The 7,985-nt window shown below is 40.8% G+C and overlaps 1 protein-coding gene across 4 annotated transcripts in view; it reads left to right on the top strand.

The window, feature by feature from the left end:
- The first annotated feature begins 250 nt into the window (after nucleotides 1-250).
- Nucleotides 251-7,985, top strand: part of R3hcc1l (R3H domain and coiled-coil containing 1 like) — a 91,490-nt gene continuing 83,755 nt past the window's right edge. For 2 of the 4 annotated variants that reach the window (XM_057779977.1, XM_057779978.1), the window contains exon 1: nucleotides 391-635. The gene's annotated coding sequence lies outside the window, so the exon portion shown is untranslated. Of the gene's footprint in view, nucleotides 347-385; nucleotides 636-7,985 lie in introns of those variants that run through there. The other 2 variants (XM_057779979.1, XR_009057624.1) reach the window with 2 other exon arrangements.

Raw genomic sequence — 7,985 nt, 5'->3', positions numbered from 1 at the left:
GAAGTGGAGACACTAAGCGTAGATTACGCTTGAAGAAACTCGCCTGTGGACGGGGAAAGAGACACGGTATGATTGAGTAGGACGTGAGGAGATTTGAGCGCAGTCACAGCTGAGGGTAGAGACGGAGGAGGGTGGACAGTACTGGAGATAGAGGGGCGTCAACGCCCTCCCGCCCTCTCCATTTACCAGCTCCGCCCCTACGTGACGCGACCGGGCCTCGCAAAGACTACAACTCCCAGGAGGGCCCGCGGCGCGGGCGGAGCCAAGGCTTGGCGCGCACCCCAGCGGCGAGCGGAAGAGCAGGCGCTTCATGGTGGCGACGGAAGCGGAGAGCGACAGGGTCCCGGTAACCACGAACCCCTGTCCCCGATTCTTTCCCACCGTGAGCTGGGGCTGGTTGTCCCCATTTCTCCCCTCCGTCCCCCGACAGGACCTCTGTTTGTTTTCTTTTCTCACGTGACTCACGGGGCAGGCCCCCGCCTGGGGCGGGGGTTATTGGGAGCTCCCGCCCTTCGACCCCTAAGGTCCCCCGGACCCGACGGTCTCTTTCGGGTGCCTTCTGTCTTCTCAGGGGTCGCGTCCCTGCCTACCTTGAGTCTCTGCCTAATGCTTCTCGTAGGGATCATCTCCCTCCGGTGAGTCAACAGGTAGCGGGGGCTTTGGGGACCGGCTTTGGGCTGCGGGGCTCTGGGTCACCGAGGTTGCTCCGGGATGACCTCTGGGTCGCGGGCTCCCGGGCAGTGCTGGATGGTGGCACTTGTGCCTCACGTCTGCTCCGCTGCCCAGAGCCCCGGGCTATGGACTGGCAGTGAACAGTTTAAAGTAGAGTGTGTACTTCCTCTCTTCTTGGGCGGTCCTCGGAAAACTTCCAAATCCCTTTATCGAAAGTTTCCGCCGAACTTTTGTCTCCGTGTAGAGCATGTTTAAAATCAAGCTTTAGTATTCTCCCTTCTGCGGTCCAGGCTAGTTGCATTTTACAATCACGTTCATATCTTTATGAAGACTGGAGTTAATAAATGCTCTCTTTAGGAACTGATCTGAAACATACAGATGTTATGCTAGGTTTCTCCCGGAGAGGTGACGCGGGGGCCCGACCACCTGTGGAGTCAGGGCCTGTCAGAACGTGGACTGTCCTCCACAGCTACCCAGCTGCCCTGCTCGCTCGGTGAGCACTGCACCTAAGGAGCCCCTAAGACTCTGAGCTTCCCAAGCTTGGTGCTGAACTTATTCCCAGAGTCTAGCCATTGTGGCCCCCCTGCTTTTCAGGTCCTACTCAATGTAGTATCTGCTTTAGCTGTTTGGTGTGTACTGGCTAGGAGTCTTTGCTCACAGGGTTCAGAATATAAATAGCTAATACTGCAGTCTATTTTCTGACTGTCAAGATGGGAGATTCTGAATGGCTGCTTATTGTTGAGTCTGCGGAATTCCCACCACCACCAACTTGTAGAGGAGTTCGGGAGTTTGCAAACAAATTTTAAAATGATGTGGGATATGGTAATTTTTCGATTTGTTTGTTTGGAATTGTTGATTGGAAAAGTTTTAAGTATGGTTTAGAAAAAACAAGGACAGAAGGAAAATGTATTAGGTCAGTGTATAAACTTGAACAAATTTGAATTCAAATCCTGGTGTTGGGGCTTACGCTGGGCAACCTAATTGACTTCTCTGAGCCCATTTATTAAGATGGAATTAACAATATTTACCACATGTTTGTTAAGATTGTGTAAATTGCGACTTTGAAGACATTAATGATGGTAAGGGCATGTAAGTTAATTTTTGTCGCTGTTACTGATGAGTGATGACAAGAGGTGTTGTTAATTTTAGATATTTTCCTGAGATACCATTTGTTTGTAAAACAAAGATATTTTTTTCTGTACTCTACAGACTTTAAAAACTCTGGTAGAACTAGCCATGGTGTTAACACACCTGTCTCATCATTTTTAATATCAAGACAGGAGAATCGCAAATTCAATGCCAGTCTAGCCATTTTAGAGAAATTCTTTCTCAAACACCACTAGCACCACCACCAAAAAATTGTAAATAGAAGTTCTTAGCCAGGTGGTGGTGGCACATACCTTTAATCCCAGGCGGTGGTGGCACATGCCTTTAAACTCAGGAGGCAGAGTCAGGTGGATCTCTTGAGTTCAGGCCTGCCTGGTCTACAAAGTGAGTTCCAGGACAGCCAGAGCTGTTATACAGAGAAACCTTATCTTGAAAAACCAAACCAAACAAACCAAAAAAGTTACCAAAATTGCAGATCTTTTTCTCATAACAATTTCATTTATTAAATTTATTAAACATTATAAGAGTTGAGGTGTATAATTGATTGATAAGAGTGCATAAGGCTCTGGGTTCTCTCCTAGTGCCAGGAATAGCAACAGCTACCAACAGCAAAAGCCTTTAATCCCAGCAGGCAGATTGATCTCTGAGATTTTTTGCTAGCCCAGTCTATGTAGTGAGCTCTAGGCCATTAATGGTGATACAGTGAGAGCCTGTCTTTATATGTATGTATGTATGTATGTATGTATGTATGTATGTATGTATGTAAAAAGATTGTTCTTTTTTACTATTTGGGTTTCCTACAGTGCTGTTGTGAAATGGTTGTTGGGTCTGTGCTTTAGTTAATATTTTTCTAGAGATTTCGAATTTTTGTACCTTGTTAGTTGAAATTGAACTGGTGCTTTATTTATGGCCTGTACTAAGTGTTTTTCACTGTGCAGTGCAGCTTGTAGCAGGACAATTACCTATAACTCAGATTATTGACAAGAATGGGCTTTTATAGAGCAATTTTTGTGTCTGTGTTTACACGATTACTGCCCCCCCGCTCATATACATACAGTTTTTAAGCTAGGCTGTTGTAAAATTTTAGCCTGAGTTGGACGTGTTGGTGTACGCCTTTAATTCTAGTACTTGTGAGTCAGAGGCTAGATGATTTCTGTGAATTCAAGGTCAGCATGATCTACGCAATAGTTCCAGGTCAGCAAGAGCTACCTGGTGAGACTCTGTTTGAAACAAACAAATTTAGCTTAAAGTAGTCTAGGAAACCTGGTGTCCCTCATTTTTTTTTAAAAAAACGATGTCCAACATCTTCTGCTGATGTCCTGGCTGTGTATGTATCTTTAAAGAGTAGGTTTAGCAAAGCCAAGGAAGACAGCCTTACAGACAAATGATCTGTTGTTGATTAGGGCAAAATCTTAGACAAGGTTTCCCTGTGTAACAACCTTAGCTGTCCTAGAACTCATTTTGTAGACCAGCCTGGCCTTGAACTCACAGAGATTTCCCCTGTCTCTGCCCCTGCCCCCTGCTCCAATGCTGGGGTCAAAGATGTACATCACTATGCCTGGCTATATCAGGGCAAAATCATATGGGTTAGGAAATGAAATATGCAGGGTGGTGGTGGTACATGCTTTAATCCCAGCATTCAAGGCTGGGACACAGAGAAACCCTGGCTTGAAAAGACAAAACAATAACAAAACAAAGAATTGAAATACTATTTTTATTTTCTTCAGGTGACTCATTGACTGCCAGATAGTCACACACTTAGATGTTTAAAAAATATTTCCTTTATTCCTTTTTTTATACTTGATCTTCACCAAAAGACCACGAAACAATTATTTTCTTTCATCTTGTGCCCTCTGCTTTTTAGATTCATTCTTACCTTTAGTTATGCTTCAGCATGATTTTTTGAACAATAGTGTGTATACTATATATATAGACACATATATACATGTATATATGTATGTACTCATACACACATGTGTATACACATATAGCTATAACAGTAGAAAGTTATGTGTATTAAAATCTACCTTGTGCATATTGTGTTGTCTCCTTTGTTTCAAACACTTGGCTTTTGACTCCTTTTACTTAAAAGAACTTCAGCAGGTAGATTTCGTGCTTAACTGCGTACATAGTGAATGCTCAGTTAGTGATGATTGTTGAATGGGAACATTGTACTGATTGTCTTAATCGCTATGGCACAATTAGGCATGGCTGTACTGTATTGTGAAAATCCCTAAGCTTTGGAGTCAAAGTTCTGAATCCAGTCTCTGCTGGGTGTAGCCTTAGTTCCTACTTTTGAATTCACTTCACACCATCAGTAAAACAGGGTTATTAGCCTGTGAGGCTGAAATAGACATATTTGAGCTAGGCATATACTAGTCAAGTTTAGTAGAAAAAGGAGTTGCTCATATTACTATTTTTAATTTTTATTATTTTATGATAGTTAAATAGGTTTTGACTATATTAATCATTCTCTTAATGTTTCACACGATCAGTGTGTTTCTTTTTTACCCCAGGTTAAGGTGATTGACTGTGACCATGGAGCCTGAAACATTGCAAAGCTAATTGGCTCTCATGGAGTTTGAATCTGTGACCTGTTCTCATTAAATTCATGCACTAAGTATTCACAGATATCTAACATATTTTTTAATTTGGTATTCATGTAACTCATTAGATATAAGTAAATGAAATAGTGCCAAGAGTAAAAGTATAGATTTTTTTAAATTAAAAATTTATGAAGCTAGCCCTCATATAATATATAAAACTGGCAACCTATAGGATTAGCCACTTACCTGAGCCATAATTTAAGCATTTCTTTTCATTGTTGAGTTATATTTATGGTAGATTTCCTGCCCACAGAAGTGAAGAGTAGACTGTGCATGTATTGAAAGAGGACGCAGCTTCTGTGCTGCTCACCAGAGAAGGTGCTCTTAGTGTGCAGGGAAAACGTGAATAAGCCCAGCAGGATGGATGAGGCTTGGGTAACTCCTAAGAGCTTATTGAATTACAGAGAAATTTAGTTGTCAGAGCATTAGATAGGAGAAAAGTTATAGGGTGTTGTTCAGTGGCAGCAAGCCTGCATTTTGGAGTGTGTTTTCTGCTCTGAATAAGCCATACACCATTTTTTCCTAGTCTATGGTGTGCTTTTTTCACTATATCATGTTAGCTTTCTGTGTAGTTGACCATTTTTCAAATTCACTATACTTTATTAATATTTGTTGCCTTTCTCTTGCATCTCTCTCTTTTTATGCCAAACATGGCCAATTTAAGACTGGGGATAAAAACATACATAAAGAAGCAGTATTCAGGGGAGAAAAGAAAAGAAGTAATATTGGAGTCAGCAAGTTCTGGTGTATAGAGTTGTGAGGTTTTCAAGCAAGTAGATTAGTTGTATGTGATGATAGGAATTTCTGGAATGATCAAATGCTGACCACTCATGACCTGACATTAAACTTGATACAGAATTGAAAATATGGGCGGAAGGTGTGTAGTATTCATTAATTATACATTTGTTTGTTCTTCTCCTCCTCTTCCTCCTCTTCTTTTTTCAAGACAGGGTTTCTCTGTAGCTTTTGGAACTTTTCCTGAAACTCACTCTGTAGACCAGGCTGGCCTTGAACTCATAGAGATCCGCTTGCCTCTGCCTTTCGAGTGCTGGGATTAAAGGCGTGCACCACCATTGCCCAGCTACAAATTTGCTTCTTAAGAAGTAATCTGAATGTGTGTTAATATTAGTTTACTGTTAGGCTGTTTAGAATTCTTTGCTGTGGAATCTCACAAGAGAAAGAAAGAAGGGAATTAGTTTGATTTAAATCCAGTTAGCTTTATACCAGTGGTCTATTTCTGTTTTCATAACTATAAAATGGACATAATACTGTTAATTCTGCTTTAAAAATGAAAGGAAAAAGTAAAAAAGGGTATTTTGGGATAGAGTTAATAACTACAGGGAGAGGATAGACTCTGACAAAGATATGGTCTTATAACACAGTAGCAGGGTGAGGGGCCATCAGAAGAGTCAGCACATCAGGCAAGACACTTGCCACAGCCTCTTAAGAAGTGGGTAATCAGAAATGCCGAGAAGGGCAGCTCTAGACGGTCATGTGAGGGCCCGAGTGGTAGGTGAGAGAGAAGAGCTGTCAGGTATGAGCTTACTGAGTCTGTTCGTGTCTTATACTTGAGAGCTCCCATTTGTATTTCCCCAGGAAAGGAAGGAGAAGCAGGAAAGTCAAGTCACATGCTCCTGCAGTTATTACATCACCGTTTCCTTTAAATAGTAAATGTACTTTGTGTATTCAGTGCAGAACCACCAAATGTTTGTATTATAGTCATCTTAAGTATTTACTTGGCCTTTTACAGTATAGTTTAAACACATTTTAGAAAATTGAATAATTTATTTTAAAAATATTTTTACCAAAAATACTAATGCATGTTTATTGTAGAAAAATTAGTACAGAAAACTTTAGAAGATAAGGACAAAGCATTCATAATCCCAAGATCTAAACAACATATAACAGGCACATATTGTTCATGTGGGTTTTCCCTCCTAGTATTTCCTTTTCTAGGCAAAAGATTTCTCACTTAAGTTCTGTGTTTTTAAGTGCAAAGTTATGCTATAAATTAACCATTGGGGGTAGTTATCGTTATGCACCTATTTTAACACTTCCATAAACTGTTTATATGTCTATTTTATTGCTAGATACAGACCATATATTATTATCCATCTCTGTTTCAGGCATCTAGAATAGTGTTTCATGTACAGTAGGCCTTAGAGTATGTTTGAGATGATTTGTTAGACCATCTGTATAGAGATTGCCTTGTTTAAACAGGTCTTCCCAGTTGTACATTTGGTGTTTCCGACATGCTTAAAATTGGGAAAAACTTGATTTGGGGGAGTGTATTTAATGTGAAGCCACTGAGCAGGTAAAGTCTTCCCTCGCCCCGGTTAGCTTTTGTTGTGTGGCATGACACTTCAAAACTTACTAATAAATACCAACTATTTTTTTCATGGTAAGCAAATACTCTACTACTGAGTTAAATATCTGGCCTGTTTTCTGCTTTTATTTATTCTCTCTCTCCCTTCCTCTCCCTTTTATCTTTCCTTTCACAAGTGTATGAGTGTGTGCCCACATCCATGTGTGTGCACTCGAAAGTCCAGAGGAGTAGGTCATGTGTCTTGCTTCATAGTATTTCACCTTATTCCTTGGAGACAGGGCTTCTGACTGAACCGAAAACTTATCATTTCTCATCTAACTGGCTAATCAGCAGCAGGCTGATATTGGGGTTACAGTGTAGGGCCATACCCAGCCTTTTTTACATGACTGTTGGGGATCTGAACTCAGGTCATGCTTATGTAGCAAGTAGTCTTACCTACTGAGCCATTTCCACAGCCCAACCTCCTTTTAAGGAGGCAGAACTGCAGTCACATAGGGCCCCACAATTGCACCAGATAGCCTGAAACCTACCAGGCTACCTCCAGTTTCAGTTTCCATCCTGCTTCAGCCTTCCAAATTGCTAAGATTAACGTGAACTACTACACTGGCCAGTATTTCTCTTTTCAACTTAAGTTGATCAGTTTCTGTTCTTTGCCTTTGAGCCCCATCATATTAAAACAACAGTCTTATTTTGTAAGTGATAAAGTACGTGTTTACTATAGATAATTTTGCCAGTCAGGAAATAAAACCAATCCCATAATCTAACTTTCCAGTGCAGCCAGCTTTTAAGTCCATGATTTTCTGTTCATAGTTCCTAAATTTTGTTTTGTTTTGTTTTGTTTTTGAGGCAGGATCTCACTGTTTTACCCTGACTGTCTAGAGCTCCCTCTGTAAACCAGGCTGGCTTCCAGCTGCCTCTGCCTCCCAAGTGCTGACATTAAAGGCATGTGCTACCACTGCCCAGCTTCATAGTTCCTAAATTTGAACCTTTCTGAAAAGGAAAAGTTTTGTTGTTTTGGGTATTGTATGTTTGTGGTCATTCAGTGGCAGCAGAGTTTAGACTAGTCTGATGCAGTTATTTGTCATTAGTAGTTCTTAAATTTTTTTTTTTAATTTTTGTGTTGCTGGGCCTTGTGCTAGTATTCTATCACTTAAACTATATCTTCAGCCCCTAATGTGTTTAATTATGAATTATCCAAACCATAATTGAATGTGATCCCGTAGATGACAGAATTTCTGTTGAGAGTCAGTAGTGTTTGAGAAAAGTTGTTTTGG

Source organism: Chionomys nivalis, chromosome 8 (assembly GCF_950005125.1).
Source record: "Chionomys nivalis chromosome 8, mChiNiv1.1, whole genome shotgun sequence".
Lineage (NCBI taxonomy): Eukaryota > Metazoa > Chordata > Mammalia > Rodentia > Cricetidae > Chionomys > Chionomys nivalis.
This window is presented reverse-complemented; position numbering and strand designations above follow the sequence as displayed.